The sequence below is a fragment of the Bos mutus genome, chromosome 18 (genome assembly GCF_027580195.1).
Source record: "Bos mutus isolate GX-2022 chromosome 18, NWIPB_WYAK_1.1, whole genome shotgun sequence".
Classification (NCBI taxonomy): Eukaryota; Metazoa; Chordata; class Mammalia; order Artiodactyla; family Bovidae; genus Bos; species Bos mutus.
This window is the reverse complement of record NC_091634.1, coordinates 57,577,597-57,595,741: the sequence shown is the minus strand read 5'-3', so window position 1 is coordinate 57,595,741 and position 18,145 is coordinate 57,577,597. Positions and strand designations below refer to the sequence as shown.

General features: G+C 44.5%; 1 protein-coding gene across 1 annotated transcript in view; it reads left to right on the top strand.

Moving 5' to 3' along the window:
* VAT1L (vesicle amine transport 1 like) overlaps positions 1–18,145 on the top strand; it is a 166,025-nt gene that overhangs the window by 12,258 nt on the left and 135,622 nt on the right. The gene's annotated exons all lie outside the window — the stretch shown is intronic.

The following is an 18,145-nucleotide window of genomic DNA, read 5'->3' as shown; positions in this document are numbered from 1 at the left end:
AGGCTTATCTGCTCTTCATGCAAATAGATACGTAGTGGGACAACCCCAGTGGCTCAGTCTAAATTCTACAGTAAGCTCTGATGAAGCTTGCAAACTGCAAAGCCCTCTCCCCACCCTCCCGATGCAGACACATCTCCTTCTTAAAACAGACTATCCATCAAGTAACAGACTTTAAAAAAAAATCCCTAAGATCAGAAAGAATTGCTTTTCATTTATCTATGCTATCCCTAGGTCAATCAGCTAATGGGGAGCTATTAAATCCACCGTTCCTATGACTGGTCTCAACGATTTCATAATTGGATTCTCTTTATCCTCCAGCTAAACTGACTAAAATTGTTCCAACTGGGGACCTTGTAATAAGCTGTGACTCAGTGTTTCTGCAGCCAGAACCCGGGATGTGTAATACAGCTAAAAACATGCCCCCTCTTCCCAAAACATTCTGTTCAGGTTTATCTGCTTTCAGATCCTGGAGAACCGTTCTCTCTGATCACAGAGGAGACGGTCCGAGCCCTGGGACTGCTCCTTCCTAGGAAATAAATAGGAGAGGCAAATTTGCACCCTCTCACCGGCTTGGAGTCACCGTGTCTGCCCTCAGCCTATGGCGCTTACAGGACACTCTTCCTTTTGCTCTTTTAATGTTTTTCATTCCTATGCCTGTTCTGTTTTCCCTTTTGTAGCCCAGATTTAGCTGGGATGATTCACTCTTGAATAGAAACCCAATTTTTCAATATAATTGAGAAGCACTGTCAAATTCTATCGAGTCCTTTAGAAAATGCCAAAGCTGGAACTATTCGTGCTGCAGAGGAAACATCTCGAAAATTTCTCTTCCCATTTAGACATCCCCCACCGCCCCCGCCAATGCCTCCTCCCCCTCCAAACTCTTCTCCCCGTGCTCTTCAGACTCTCCCAGACTCTCAAACCCTGCCCTCGCTCTCTCTTGTCTTTTGCATCTATCTTTGCTCACCTTTCACATCTCTTCTTTTATCTTCCAGGATAAATATTTGCTCTTCCCAAAGCACATCAATCAAGCAGGTCTTTGATCTTCTCAGTTTTACCCTGCCTACTGACAAGGCTGCCAACCAGTAACTCCCTTTAGCAGGAGGAAGGAAAGAGCTTGAATCACGCCTCGGTATTTTCCTACTTAACACCTTCAGTGGAGGAATCCTTGTTGGCAAGGCTAGAATGTGCCCTGGGCTAAGCAGTGAACATCGAAAGATGGATTTTAAGGGCGACTCCCCCTTCGAGTTGTGCATAGTCCACCAGGAAGACAGCAGGGTAGTGATGTTGCTACTGTCTCCTTCTTAACCAATTAAATTTTTTACTGAAGTTTAGTTGATTTACAATGTTATTAGTTTCTGATATACAGCAACACAATTCAGTTTTGCATATATATATATATATATATATATGTTCTTTTTCATATTTTTCCCATTATGGCTTTAGTATATTTTATTTTTGGTTGCACTGGGTCTTCGTTGCTGCATGCAGACTTTCTCTAGTTGCAGCGAGGGGGGCTCCTCTCTGCTTGTGGAGCTCGGGCTTCTCACTGCAGAGGCTTCTCTTGCTGTGGAGCATGGGTTCTAGGTCCACGGGCTTTGGGAGTTGCTGCACGTGGGCTCAGTAGCTGCAGTTCCCTGGCTCCAGAGCACAGGCTCAGGAGTTGTGGCACACAGGCCTAGCTGCCCTGGAGCACGTGGAATCTTCCCGGACCTGGGATGGAACCCACGTTCCCTGCATTGGCAGGCGGATTCTTAGCTCCTGAACTACCAGAGAAATCCTTCCGTTTTGGTTTATCACAGGATTTGAATACAGTCCCCTTTGCTCTAGAGTAGGATCGTGTCTCTTATCTATTTCGTAAACAGTAGTTTGTATCTGCTAATTCCAAACTCCCGACCTGTCCCTCCCTCACCCCCTCCCCCTTTGGTACCCACCAGCTTGTTTTCTGTGTCTGTGAGTCTACTTCTGTTTCGTTAGTAAGACTGTTTGTGTCATATCTGAGAGTCCACATATCAGTGATCTCATACGGTATTGGTCTTTCTCTGACTTACTTCGCTTGGTTGATAATCTCTAAGCCCACGTGCTGCTGCAGATGCCACTGTTTCGTTCTTCCCTGTGGCTGAGTGGCATCCGTTGTATATGTGCACCACATCCTCTTTGTCCATGTTGCTTCCCAAGCTTTGCTATCGTGAAACTCAGTGAACACTATGGTACATGCATCTTCTTAAATTAGAGTTTTCATCTTTTCCATTTATATGTCCAGCAGTAGGATTGCTGGGTCATATGGTACTTCTATTTTTAGATTTTTAAGGAACTTCCAGACTATTTTCCATAGGGGCTGCACCAATTAACATTCCAAGAAACAGCATAAGAGGGTTCCCGTGCTCAATACCCTCTCCAGTGCTTGCTACTTTTTAATGGTGGCCACTCTGACAGGCATGATAGCTTTGATTTGCATGTCTCTAATAAAGGTTAACTAAATTTAAATACTAATTAAAATGAAAAATCCAGTGCCTCACCCACACTGTCCACATCTCAAGCATTCGGTAATCACACATGGCTAGCGGCTGCCACGTTGAACAGAACACACACAGAATATTTTTGCCATTGCAGAACGTTCTATTGGACTGAGTTGTTCTAGTCTTAGCCTACTTGTTTCCCTACTGACATAACTGTTTTATGGAGCAAAGCTTTTATCAGCATCAATGACAGGAGATAACCTTCACGTTGTGGCAAAAATGGAGTGTTTCTCTGGGGGAGCCCTCCTCGCCTCCGGGGCTGCAGTGAGAGGTCAGGCAAGAAGCAGTCTGCACTGTCCGGTGATACCGTCTCCCTTCTGCGGTGGGATGACGCTGGAGAGCTCGGGAGAACGGGAGCAGAGGGCGCCGCCACGCCTGAGTGACGCTTTGCTGTGGGACCTGCACGACTGCTGCGTGGTGGGTTATAACTGCCCGGCCTGTGCCAGCTGTGACCCACGGCCTGCAGGGCAACTGTCATGCTGTGAAGGCACTTATCTTGTTGGTCTCCGAGCTCTTGGGAAGCAGAGGTCCCATTGTCACTGCTGTCACATTAGTCCCGAGCCAAGCCCCAAGTCGTGAAAGGTCTGTTGAATTTAAATTAAATGCGTTTGAATGCTCTGCACAATCCGTCACAGCCAGGCACCTGTTTGAAGTCAGTGACTCCATCAACATCTAACCCGGACTGCAGAGATCTTAACCTTTCTGGGAATCTTGTTGGGAATAAACACCTGCTGTGTTCCCAGGATAGGCTGAGAGTAAATAAATTCCTCCAGGTCCAGAAATCAAGGGGTCCGTCTCAGCATCAGGGAGAATTTTTCCTGGACACACTCATGCTGCACTTTTCGGTTTCTGCTGAGAATGGCTGTTCATATTTAGATTCTCCGTGTATCTCCTTGGCCATTTTGTTCTGTGTTTGAAATATTAAACCGACATGTGTTTGGAATACTAATGTGGACCTGTGATGGGGACATGTTTCCTATCTCTGAGGAACAACAGACCCGTGCAACCTCAGCTCAAGCTCTGTCAGCGCACCATCAGTCCCTGTGTTAGAGATACAGGCGTCTGGGCTGGGCAAAAACAGCATCGTTCACTTAATAAGTCGTTGATGACAAAACACATCAGATGTGTCCGAGAACTTCAGGCCTCACATCTAAAAATAATGGTTAAACAAGGTAGGCAGGAATACAAGGACCCAGACATGGAGGAGACTGCTGTCAGGAGCCATGGCCAGGGGTGGGAAGAAGGTAGCCTGAGCATCCATAACACACTTTAAAAAAAATCTTTATATTTATTTTCTATGCGGACAGAAGGAAAATGGTGGAGTCGTAACTGAAAAGTTTTCTGGTTCTGTGGGTTTTGTTGCGTTGTTAAGTAGAGGAGTCAGATTTTTAAGCCAGGAAGTTCATTTTAGAATTTGGACTCTTAACACTATCCCATGCTAAGTTTTAGCAGCAAAGATGACAGTCTGTTTAGAAAATATGGTGGAATTGAATATTTTTTTAGTTGAAAATTTCCCTTCTGTCTCTTTTGCTTACATATCACTTGAAATCATTTAGTCAATTCAAATGTTATATTTTAGTTGTTTATTCTTGGTTGAAGGATTTGAAGAGTAGTCTGCATGCTAACTGACGAAGATCTTAGCAGAAGAAAACTATTTGTTTGGAGGTTACTCCCTCTTTTCTATAATTTTTTATTTTTGTATTCCTTTTTTATTTAGGTATAGTTGATGTACAATATTATGTAAGTTCCAGGTACATAGCATAGTGATTCACAGTTTTAAAAGTATACTTCATGTGTAGTTACTGTGAACTGTTGGCTGCATTCCATGTGTTGGACAATATGTACTTGTAGCTCATTTATTTCATGTGCTGTGTGTGCTAAGTTGCTTCAGTCGTTCCCAACTCTTTGCGACCCTATGGACCCTAGTCTGACAGGCTCCTCTATCCATAGCGATTCTCCAGGCAAGAGTATTGGAGTGGGCTGCCATGCCCTCCTCCAGGGAACCTTCCTAACCCAGGGATCGAACTCGTGTCTCGTATGTTTCCTTCATTGGAAGACGGGTTCTTCACCACTAGCACCAACTGGGGAGCCCGTTTATTTACACATGGTAGTTTTTACCTCTTCATTCTCTACCCCTTCCTTGCCATTCTCCCTTCTCTCCCCGCGGGTAACCACTAGATTGTTACCTGCATCTGTCCTAACACGCTCTTTCCAACCTCAGATGGAGCTCAGGTGGTTTCTCTCTCCTGAGGTCCACCCAGGATAATTCTGTCTGTTCTCCAGTAAAAGGTACCATTTGAGATGTGCATGAAAGTTTTCTTTGCTTTAGACACGAGTTTTTCCTTCCGTAGCAGATTTGTATCGATCTCTTTTCATAGTCTTGACATAATAAAATGGGTGCTTTAGTTCAGTTCAGTTGCTCAGTCGTGTCTGACTCTTTGCGAGTCCATGAACCACAGCATGCCAGGCCTCCCTGTCCATCAACAACTCCCAGAGTCCACCCAAACCCATGTCCGTAGAGTTGGTAATGCCATCCAGCCATCTCATCCTCTATCATCCCCTTCTCCTCCTGCCCTCAATCTTTCCCCAGCATCAGGGTCTTTTCAAATGAGTCACCTCTTCCCATCGGGTGGTCAAAGTACTGGAGTTTCAGCTTCAACATCAGTCCTTCCAATGAACACCCAGGACTGATCTCCTTTAGGATGGACTGGTTGGATCTCTTACAGTCCAAGAGATTCTTAAGAGTCTTCTCCAACACCACAGTTCAAAAGCATCAATTCTTCTTCACTCAGCTTTCTTCACAATCCAACTCTTACATTCATACATGGCCACTGGAAAAATCATAGCCTTGAGTAGATGGATCTTTGTTGGCAAAGTAATGTCTCTGCTTTTAAATATGCTGTATAGGTTGGTCATAACTTTCCTTCCAAGGAGTAAGCATCTTTTAATTTCATGGCTGTAATCACCATCTGCAGTGATCTTGGAGTCCAGAAAAATAAAGTCAGCCAGTGTTTCCCCATCTATTTCCCATGAAGTAATGGGACTGGATGCGATGATCTTTGTTTTCTGAATGTTGAGCTTTAAGCCAACTTTTTCACTCTCCTCTTTCACTTTTATCAAGAGGCTCTTTAGTTCTTCTTCACTCTCTGCCATAAGGGTGGTGTCATCTGCATATCTGAGGTTATTGATATTTCTCCCAGTAATCTTGATTCCAGCTTATGCTTCCTCCAGCCCAGCATTTCTCATGATGTACTCTGCATAGAAGTTAAATAAGCAGGGTGACAATATACAGCCTTGACATACTCCTTTTCCTATTTGGAACCAGTCTGTTGTTCCATGTCCAGTTCTAACTGTTGCTTCCTGACCTGCATACAGGTTTCTCAAGAGGCAGGTCAGGTGGTCTGATATTCCCATCTCTTTCAGAATTTTCCACAGTTTCTTGTGATCCACACAGTCAAAGGCCTTGGCATAGTCAATAGAGCAGAAATAGATGTTTTTCTGGAACTCTCTTGCTTTTTCGATGCTCCAGCGGATGTTGGCAATTTGATCTCTGGTTCCTCTGCCTTTTCTAAAACCAGCTTGAACATCTGGAAGTTCACGGTTCATGTATTCCTGAAGCCTGGCTTGGAGAATTTTGAGCATTACTTTACTAGCGTGTGAGATGAGTGCAATTGTGCGGTAGTTTGAGCATTCTTTGGCATTGCTTTTCTTTGGGATTGGAATGAAAACTGACCTTTTCCAGCCCTGTGGCCACTGCTGAGTTTTCCAAATTTGCTAGCATATTGAGTGCAGCACTTTCACAGCATCATCTTTTAGGATTTGAAATAGCTCAACTGGAATTCCATTACCGCCACTAGCTTTGTTCATAGTGATGCTTTCTAAGGCCCACTTGACTTCACATTCCAGGATGTCTGGCTCTAGGTGAGTGATCACAACATCATGATTATCTGGGTCATGAAGATCTTTTTTGTACAGTTCTGTGTATTCTTGCCATCTCTTCTTAATATCTTCTGCTTCTGTTAGGTCCCTACCATTTCTGTCCTTTATTGAGCCCATCTTTGCATGAAATGTTCCCTTGGTATCTCTAATTTTCTTGAAGAGATCTCTCAAATCTTTCCCATTCTATTGTTTTCTTCTATTTCTTTGCAGTGATCACTGAGGAAGGCTTTCTTATCTCTCCTTGCTATTCTTTGGAACTCTGCATTCAAATGGGTATATCTTTCGTTTTCTCCTTTGCTTTTCACTTCTCTTCTTTTCCCAGATATTTGTAAGGCCTCTTCAGACACCCATTTTGCTTAAACAAAGCCAAAAAAATAGGGCTAAAAAAAGACGACGAAGAAGAATTGGGAGCAAGATTTTCTGAGATCAATGATTATGGTCCTAGATGTTTTTAAGCTATCAGCTGTGATTAAGAAACAAAACCAAAATCTTGAGTTCTGGGGAAATGAGGGAATGACTCAAACCTGTGTTTCTTTGGCCCCACCCCCTTGGGTTCAGAATTCAGTGCTTTGAGGAATATCGCAGCAGCCAGAGGAGAGCTGAACAAAGGGCAAAGCAGTTTGAGGTAACCACCAAATAAATAAAAATGTTAAAAAAAAAAAAGCAAGGGCACAGCTTCCAGGCTGCTATGGCTCAGCGCAAAGCCACACATTGGGAGCCTCTGGGCCAGGCTGCAATGGCTGCTGGGCAGTGAGTTCACCAAGCAGAGGGAATTCTAGACTCCCCACGTGGCGTCTGACCGTGTTCCCTCTGGTGTCTGGGTCTCTACCAGTATCCAGTGATCCCCGCCTTCTAGACACAGAGAAAGCCCCGAGCTACTATTTTTCATGGATTTCCCCAAGCAGTTCACTAACCCTGCATGTATGGTTTTCATAGCTGAAAATAATCTAGTAAGCCCTGTGAAAGACTGTTTTCCCTTTGCCCCAGCGTCACTGAGAGATGACTGATGCATAACATTGTGTAAGTTTAAAGTGTTGATTTGATATGGTTGTGAATTGCAAAATGATTACCACCAACCCATTAGTCGCCTCCATGCTATCAGAAAGTCACCGTTTCTTTTCTATAGTGAGAACATTTAAGATCAACTCCTGCGTGTATTTTGATAGTTCGTCCGCCTTTCCCCTTCTCTTTTTTTCTTAGTTTGTCGTGTCCTTGACACTTTGATCTCTTCAAGTCCTCCCTTTCCCTTCCCTCTTTGCCTCTCATCCTCAGATCCCAGTTTGAAGATACCATCCTCTTCTTCCTTCCCAGCATTGGTCGTAAGAACCCTACACCTTTCCTTCTCAGAAACCACCATGCAAAGGACACCTCTGTAAATTCTCACCATCAGTGACCACTGCTCTGGGCCAGCAGAGGAATAAAGCCCTGCAAAGGAAGGCCATAACACCCCTCTCATGGTGGATGCTGGGGTATACCACCCAGGACCCCCTTTTAGGACTGAAGAGCGCCTTCCCCCAGCTACAGCGAGTGCTGGCTGCTGGGGGCTCGCAGCTAGGTCCCTGCTGAGGAGTTGCCCTCAGCAGAAAGAAGTACCCTTGCCTGAGATCAGAGCTCCTCCCGGGGACAGCTCTCATCCAATGAGCAGTTGACATGAGGTAAAAAGGTCCAGCCCCCTTGCCTGGATTCATCATGACTTGAGGTCCCATCCTAGCTCTAGAACTTTCCACGGATAAATCGTGTCCTTTTTTACTACCACGTCAGTGTTTCAACCTCTCCATCCACTCAGTCCAGCTTCCCTCACCCCTGGGTAGGTGTTGTTCTCCGGGGTGCCTCCTATCGACCCTCCTGCATGCAAAGCTGAGTCTCGGAGTCTGCTTCCCAGGGAGCCTGACCCATGACGCCTTCTCTGTGCTGATGACAACGACAGCAGCTCACGCTCACTGAGCACTGCGGTGTGCGAGGCACCCCGCTTCACAAGGTCCTGTCACGTGCAATCCACACCAACCCCGACAGCGCGAGGCTGCTACCGACGCATGTTTGAGATGAAAGAACTAAGATTCAGGGAGATTAAGCAACCCCCTTGTGGAGAAGCCAGAAAGCAATAGCTAAGGGTTTACGTTTAGCTCTGACTATAGAACTTCCCTGGTAGCTCAGTCGGTAAAGAATCCGCCTGCAATGCAGGAGAATTCCATGGACTATATAGTCCTTGGGGTCACAAAGAGTCATGACTGAGCGACTTTCACTTTCACTTTCTTATGGAAATTGCTCATTCGTGTCTGACTGTTTGTGATCCCATGTCTGACTCTATACAGACCATGGAATTCTCCAGGCCAGAATACTGGAGTGGGTAGCCTATCCCTTCTCTAGAGGATCTTCCCGACCCAGGAATTGAACCAGGGTCTCCTGCATTGCAGTCGGATTCTTTACCAACTGAGCTATCAGGGAAGCCATCACTTTCACAGAGGGTGTCACCAAAGCTAAGAGTTCTTTGAGAAAACCTTGTTGAGGGTCCTTGTTCTGACTCCACGGTTATCTTGTCTGTGAGTCCGTCTCCTGGTGGCCAGGTGAGCTCTCTGGCTACACTTCTATCAAACCACTCATCCCACTGTGTTGTGATCAGCTTTCACGATTCTGTTTCCCCATGAGAAACTGAGCCCCCAGTTCTTAGACATCCAGTACTAAGTATCTGCTCAGGACATAGTAAGTGCTCAGTGTGACATGTGAGTTGAGAAGTCCCCTCTCTGTAACTGGAAACATTGAGTGATGGTCTCTTGAAAGGAAAGCAAAGGGCAGTAGCCTCTGGAGACATCACTTGCCTTCACCTCTTGGCTTTATAAACCTTAATGTGCCTCCGTATTGATCTCTGTAAAATGTGGGCAATATGTATCTCTCAGCCTTGTTATGGTTGCTGTAAAAATTAAGTATCACACTTACAGACATTTAACACCATGTCTGATACATAGTATGCACCCCATAAATGTTATCTATTACAAGACTTAGCCACAAATAATTCCTTTTCTCCCCATCCCTATCATCTGAGGAATTAAAATGAGGGTTTCTAGAGATCTGCTAGTTTATTGGGCCCCTCAAACCATCACAAAGCCCTACATGAGAACCCATCACAGAAAGGACCTATCTCTTCTTAAAAAGTCTTCTTGTGGGAACAGCTGATTTGAGGCTACTTAGAGCAATTTTTCTCAGTGCTGATCACACATGAGAATGTGTGCCTGGGTAAAACACTCTCAGAGCTAGGACCAGAGTGTGCATATTTGGGGATTTGTGGGCCGGGGAAGGGGGATTTGTGTGTGTTTGTGCACGGGAGGGGGGAGCTTTGATGGTCATGACATGCATCCAGAAAATTACTGTACCTGAAACTTGCTCAGACTGCGCCCACGTGGTCAGCAACTTCTGCTGGGAATGGGGAGGGGGGTTGACTGCCTTGGCTCACGAAGAGTGGGGCTCACTAACTTACACAGATCTTGTTAAACATGAATTCAAAGTATTGGGTTGGCCAAGAAGTTTGCTCTGGAAAAACCTGGAAGGACTTTTTGGTCATGCCAGTATCTTGGAGATGTTTCAGAGAATCATAGAGTTCATGAATTGAAGAAACTTAAAACATGTCCACTGGTTCTATATCTTGAATTTCCTCCATGACATCTCGTTGTGGTCTTCACAAATACCCTTAGTAACCAGGAATGTGACAGCCAGTCCAAAATTTTTATCAGCAATTTGGACAGAAAAGTCAATGGCTTGATATCTGCATTCTCAGAGGCTACATATCCAAAAGGAAGAGCCAATTTTTTGGATGAAAGAATTAGGATCCAGGAAAGAGCCAGACAAATCAGAATGATGAACCTAATCTAATAAGACCACATTTAACAAGAGTAATATAATTCTTTGGACTAGGATCAAAAAATTCAGCTGCCTTAGAGGACTATGAGAGAGCTTTTCATTTTCTTATCTACTTAATCATCATCTATTAATTTTTACCTTGTCTCATCCCAAAGACAACTTGAGATAGCTTTAAAAGAAATGGTACAGCAGCAGCTATCTAAGTGTGTTTTTTAGAGCAGCAGCGGCAGCAGCAGCTGGAAGCTTGTTAGAAATGCAGATTCTTTTTTTTTTTCTTTATTTTTTAAAAATTTTTTTTAAACTTTACAAAATTGTATTAGTTTTGCCAAATATCAAAATGAATCCGCCACAGGTATACATGTGTTCCCCATCCTGAACCCTCCTCCCTCCTCCCTCCCCATACCATCCCTCTGGGTCATCCCAGTGCACTAGCCCCAAGCATCCAGTATCATGCATTGAACCTGGACTGGCAACAGGTTTCATACATGATATTTTACATGTTTCAATGCCATTCTCCCATATCTTCCCACCCTCTTCCTCTCCCACAGAGTCCATAAGACTGTTCTATACATCAGTGTCTCTTTTGCTGTCTCATACACAGGGTTATTGTTACCATCTTTCTAAATTCCATATATATGCATTAGTATACTGTATTGATGTTTTTCTTTCTGGCTTACTTCACTCTGTATAATAGGCTCCAGTTTCATCCACCTCATTAGAACTGCTTCAAATGTATTCTTTTTAATGGCTGAGTAATACTCCATTGTGTATATGTACCATAGCTTTCTTGACCCTCGCCCTAGACCAGCTTAGTCAACAGTGCAGGAGTGGGACCCGGCCATCTGTTTTAATAAGAACTCCTCAGAATTCTGGTGTACAATCAAGTTTGAGATCTAAGATAACAGAGCCTAAGACTTTTAAAAATGGCAACCCCAAAGCATTCAGAAAGTTAAGATGATGGTGAGTGTTAGAATGACATAGAGAATGAATTCCAGAAAGTGCTGCTGTTTTCAGGGAGGGGTGCTACAACTTTGGCCTGGAGCTTCCTAGTAGCCAATGAAAAGAAACAAATATGATCAGTTTCTACACTGTGCTGGGCCTGTGAGACCCATGTAAACTAAACCTCTGTGTTGAAATTTGAGGGGAAATCCCCAGTCTTCATAAAGAAGAGAACGTATATTGTAACAAATGATATGTTCAACAATCCCTCAGAAAGTAAAACAGCGGGTTTCTGAAGGTGGTTTCTGTGACCACGTATCTCTCAACTGAACCAGATGGGGCAAGATTAGGGATTCCTATTGAGTGTGAGGTCAAAATATATGATTGGGGTCTATTGAGGTGCATTAGTAGAGAAGTAGGATTCTGGAAGATTTTCAAGATTTTCATCACATTGTCCTTTGTCTAGTGATCTGTGCTGAGGACACTGATGGCCTCTGGGAAGAACAAGACGGCAGGAAATCCAAAACCCTTTCCCATGAGCAACCTTCACCTTACCTTCACCTGGAAAATAGAAGGGGACTTTCTCCACATCTACTTGCTCTTCTTTGCTAAATCCCTCTTTGGGCCAATTTTCTCTCAAACTGGAAAATTAATAAACTATAGCTGGGCATCTGGTCCCATAACTTCATGGGAAATAGATGGGGAAACAGTGGAAACAGTGTCAGACTTTATTTTTTTGGGCTCCAAAATAACTGCAGATGGTGATTGCAGCCATGAAATTAAAAGACACTTACTCCTTGGAAGGAAAGTTATGACCAACCTAGATAGCACATTGAAAAGCAGAGACTTTACTTTGTCAACAAACGTCCATCTAGTCAAGGCTATGGTTTTTCCAGTGGTCATGTATGGATGTGAGAGTTGGACAGTGAAGAAAGCTGAGAGCCGAAGAATTGGTGCTTTTGAGCTGTGGTGTTGGAGAAGACTCTTGAGAGTCTCTTGGACTGCAAGAGATCCAACCAGTCCACTCTAAAAGAGATCAGTCCTGGGTGTTCATTGGAAGGACTGATGCTGAAGCTGAAACTCCAGTACTTTAGCCACCTAATGCAAAGAGTTGACTCATTGGAAAAGAGTCTGATGCTGGGAGGGATTGGGGGCAGGAGGAGAAGGGGACGACAGAGGATGAGATGGCTGGATGGCATCACTGACTCGATGGACACGAGTCTGAGTAACTCCAGGAGTTGGTGATGGACAGGGAGGCCTGGTGTGCTGCGATTCATGGGGTCGCAAAGAGTTGGATACGACTGAGTAACTGAACTGACTAACTGAACTGATAGCTGGGCTGATTTTTCAGTCATCCACTTACTGGTGTCCTTGAAGAAATAACTCAGAAGCTTTTGCACGGCAAAGGAAACCATAAACAAAATGAAAAGACAACCTACAGTCTTGAAAAAAATATTTGCAAATGGTACAACTGACAAGTGACAGATTTCCAAATTATACAAACAGCTCATACAATCCAATATCAACAAACCAAGTAATCCAATCCAAAAGTGGGCCAAAGACCTAAACAGACATTTCTCCAGAGAAGACATTCAAAACAAGCAACAGGCAGGTGAAAAGATGCCTAACATTGCTAATTAGTAATGAAATGTAACTCAAGCCCACAATGAAGTATCAGAATGGCATCACTGAAAAACCTACAAATAATAAATGCTGAAGAGGGTATACAGAAAAGGGAGCCCACCTACATTGTTGGTGGCAATGTAAATTGGTACAGCCCCTATGGAGAACATCAGGGAGATTCCTTAAAAATCTAAAAATAGAGTTGCCATTTGATCCTGCAATGCCATTCCTGGGCATAGAACTATACTTTGAGAAGATACACACCCCTATGTTAATTGCAGTGCTGTTTACAATAGTGAAGACGTGGGAAGAATCTAAATGCCCATCAACAGATGAATGGATAAAGAAGATGTGGTACATGCCTGGGCTTCCCAGGTGGTGCTAGTGGTAAAGAACCCGCCTGCCAGTGCAGGAGACATAAGAAACATGGAATCAATCCCTGGGTTGGGAAGATCCCCTGGAGGAGGCCATGGCAACCCACTCCAGTATTCTTGCCTGGAGAATCCCACGGACAGAGGAGCCTGGCGGGCTGCAGTCCATAGGGCTGCAGAGAGTCGGACGACACTGAAGCTACTGAGCACACACACACACACCTGATACATGCATACGTATGATGGAAGATCACTCAGCCATAAAAAAGAACGAAATGACGCTATCTGCAGCAGCATGGATGAGCTCACAGACCATCATACTAAGTGAGGCAAGCAAGACAGAGAAAGACAAGTATCATACAGTGTCATTTATATGTGCAATCTGAAAACTGACACATTTGAGCTTATTTAAAAAACAAAAATAGACTCACAAAGAAAACAAACATATGGTTACCAAAGAGGAGGGGTGGGTGGAGGGATAAATTTAGGAATTTAGGATTAGCGGATATACACTACTGTCTATCAAATAGATTAAAAAAGGGACCTACTACAGCAAAGGAGCTATGTTTCAGTTCAGTTTAGTTGCTCAGTCATGTCCGACTCTTTGCGACCCCATGAATCACAGCACGCCAGACCTCCCTGTCACCAACTCCTGGAGTTCACCCAGACCCACGTCCATCGAGTTGGTGATGCCATCAAGCCATCTCATCCTCTGTTGTCCCCTTCTCCTCCTGCCCCCAATCCCTCCCAGTGTGGCCAAAGTACTGGAGTTTCAGCTTTAGCATCAGTCCTTCCAAAGAACACCCAGGGCTGATCTCCTTCAGAATGGACTGGTTGGATCTCCTTGCAGTCCAAGGGATTCTCAAGAGTCTTCTCCAACACCACAGTCCAAAAGCATCAATTCTTCGGCGCTCAGTTTTCTTCACAGTCCAACTCTCACATCCATACATGACTACTGGAAAAACCATAGCTATGTTTAATATCTTTTAATAATCTATGGTGGGAAAGAATCTGAAAAACTGTGTGTGTGTGTATATATATACATATACATATATGTATATACATACACATGATATATATGTATATATACATATATAAAAAAGTAAATCACTTTGCTATATGTCTGAAACACTGTAAATCTCAGTAATAACACTTTAAGCCTCTCATTTGACTAATAATTTAATATAGGAGGGAACAAAAGCCTTACTTTTCTAACTGTATCAGTCTTGGAGAAACACAGGGTTGCATTTTTGCATCAAGCACCTTGCAGTACTATTTCTTTTTGCAGTGCTCTCAGATGTTTAAGGACTTCCCTGGTGGACTTCCCCGGTGGCTCAGACAGTAAAGCATCTGCCTACAGTGCAGGGGACCTGGGTTCGATCCCTGGGTCAGGAAGATCCCCTGGAGAAGGAAATGGCAACCCACTCCAGTACTCTTGCCTGGAAAATCCCATGGACAGAGGAGCATAGTAGGCTACAGTCCATGGGGTCGCAAAGAGTCGGACACGACTGAGCGACTTCACTTCACTTCACTTCAGATGTTTAAGAGAGTCACATAAAAAGTCAGCAAGAAAGACATCTGACGGTCACCCCTGGTGTGGGCCCGAATCATCAGGCATAGTCATTGCCCCCCCGCCTCAGAATTCCCAAAGGGGAAAGTGAAGTCGCTCAGCCGTGCCCGACTCTTTGCGACCCCATGGACAGTAGCCTGCACCAAGCTCCTCCGTCCATGGGATTTTCTAGGCAAGAGTACTGGAGTGGGTTGCCGTTTCCTTCTCCAGGGAATCTTCCCGACCTAGGGGTTGAACCCAGGTCTCCTGCACTGTAGACAGGCGCTTTACTATCTGAGCCACCAGGGAATTTTAGAGAAAATTAGAAACTATTATAATGATGATGCATGGCTTGATATGCCCCTGTGTTTTTTCCTGAGGGAGTGGGAAGAAAAACGTGTTTGACAGACCCAAGTTTAAGTTCTTTCCTTCACCATTCACTGTCTGTGTGGTCTTGGGCAAGGAACTTATTATTGCTAAACAATGTTAGTTGTTTTGCTTGGGGGAAAAAAAATGAGGTCATTAATGGTTGTCCAGTGAGTGATTTACGGATATTGATTCTAGTATTTGTTTTCATTTGTATTTTGGGTTCATGAGGCAGAAACCACACACATAACCCAACGAAGAGCTCTGTTATAAACACGTATGTGAAGTATCCAAGGACCCCTTAGGTATCTGACGGCAGGGGGCACATGGGGCAAGGAGGCACCACAGGTCGAGAGTGGGCTCTTCCAGCCTTGATAATTCAGCAGTGAGGTGTGTATAGCTGACCCTGGTGGAAGCTGCTGGGTTGGCTCTGCGACCTGGCTCAGTCCTACCTTTTGACATCCTCTCTGGTACCAAGTTGTTCTCTTGATGCATGTTTTCCAATTCATGGTTTCTGAGATCCAGTTCTTGGACCAGCTCATTTGCTTTATGCTGCATGCACTCCTGCTCAAACTAGGATTGGCCACTCCTCCAACACTGGGTCCAACCATTGGTAGTGTCAGCTGGCAAAGAGATAGGAAGTTATAAATGTGGGCCCTGGATGTGCCCCCTTCATCAAGGGCAGTGGATGGAGTCCCTGTGAAGAGGGACTAGGGTGTCATCTGTGAGGTCCCAGGTTCTGGACTTGGCTTGGATTTGAATCCTGACTTGACAGTTTCCACAGATGAGACTTTACACAAGTAACTTGTTGAGCCTAAGTTTCCTCATCTGAAAAGTGGGTATGATAGTTCATACTTTGTAGGAGTGTTGTTGAGTCTTAAATAACAAAAGGAAAATGTTTATCCCAGTTTCTGCCCCAAATGAGGCCCTCAGTAAATGCTGGTTGGCTCCATTTGAGGAGGAGGTGCATGGGCAGACACCATGAAACAGGTCTGATGTAGCATAAAGGTGCTTCGTCACCACCTCGTCACCTCCTCTCTGCTGAGATAAACAACACTGACCCATCCCCCCTCACGTGGGACACACCTCCTTCATGTTTCCATCCTGAAGGTGACTGGCTTCCTCCACAATCCTGAGTGCATGCCTCACTGAGAAAACGGGGTGCTCCTGGCTCTATAAGGTCTTGGCCCTTATAGAGGCTAAGCCCTTATATAAGGCTCTATAAGTCTTGGCCCTTCTCTCTGGCATTGAGTAGCTGCCTCCTCATTTATAATCACTGCACCCGCTTCATGCTGGATGGAAACTGAAGGCTGCCCTACAGAGCAGTGCGACAGGCATCTCGGCTGAAACCTTGTCCAAGGGGCTGGCGCGTTTACAGCACTGTCAAGTCATCTCTTCTGCCATTTCTCCATCAGGGGTCTTGGGAAATCATAAGTTTTCACATGGAGGATATAACACGGTGAGCTGAAATATGTGTGACATGAGATGGAGTGTTTGATTTGGGATGTAGAAATTCCTTTTATTGTTATACAGTGATGTTTTATTTATTTGATTGTGTCGGAAAATGGGCTATTTCACAGAAGCGAAGCTTACAGATAGCTCAAGTTTTCCCATTTCAGCTCTGAAACGATTTTTCACTCTCATTTAATGGCAATCTTCCCAAAATATATCTCACACTTCAGCCTTCTTAATAGAAGACACAGATATTATTATTATTGAATATGTACTTTTTACTTGGCACAATGCCTGACTCTCATCAGTTTTCCCAACAACCCTGTGATACGGGTGCTCTCATAACTCCCATTTCACAGATGAGGAAACTGAGGCTTAGAGAGGTTGCATAACCGACCCAGGGTTACCCAGGGAGAAGTCGTGGAATTGAGACTTTATTCAGCCACATTATTGGAGAACATTTTGGTTACTAAGTGGCCCTAAGAACTACTAAACATTGAAACAGGATGGTTGGAAGTCTACACACACATTTCAGAAGGGTGTCCATGACTCTGAGCATCCCTTGGCTGTTTTCTAAAAGGCGTTAGTACTCAACCTGGCAGCACGTGTTTTTGAATATTCATGAATATTCCTTGATTCAGTGTGTGTTGCTTGAGTACCTACTGTGTTGCTGTGGGTATGAGGCATGCCAGGTATTCTGGGAGCCAAGAAGTGTGAGGCATGCAGCTGTCTTCAGAAAGGGCACATGTCAGAGATACTTCGGTGGGGGGAATATGTGAATCTGGCCTCATTTATGGCTAGAAAAACCTTGAGAAAGGGGTGACTCTAATCCGCCTTTCAAGGAAGTCACCCTCCTTGCCCCTGTCCATTGCTATGGATGAGACTGACAAGTGGAGACCAGAGGTGGAAGGTAGACGTCCTGTGTCCCTGGCTGCAAAGAGGCCGAGGAAGAAACGGACAAGCTGTGTTTAAGAAAGAGTTCAAGTCTTCTGCTTGCGAGAGAAGCTGTGGTCAGAGGCCAATAGGCCTTGGGCCAGACCGAGGACTTTGGTTTCTCCAACCCATGTCTTCCTTAGATGGCAGCTTGTGAAAACAGGAAGTACGTTAGAGCCACATGTGCGAAAAAAATACATGCTCGTGTATTTCACATACATGCTTTCTCACTTCATTCCTTCACAGCTGTTAAATGCAATTCTCAATTGTAGCTCTTAAAAAAACAACCAATAGTTTGGAACATTGGTAGCATCATTACAATCAAGTATGTGGATTTCCAAGGCAATGACTTTGATATAGTTTAATGATAATTTTCTTACTTCAAAAGTAATATGTCTATAGAGAATACCAAACAATTTCTCTCAGCCAGAGACAACTCAGGTTTTTGAAACAAGCCTTCCAGTCTTCCCACACCCACTGGCCTGTCCCTTTGACCTCTCTCTTTCGAGTCACCGTCCTGCAGGCGCACCCAGCCTGGTCTCTTGATGGCTCACGGTCACCATTACGGCTGGCCTTTATGTCGCGGTGCTGGTGTAAGTCTGTGA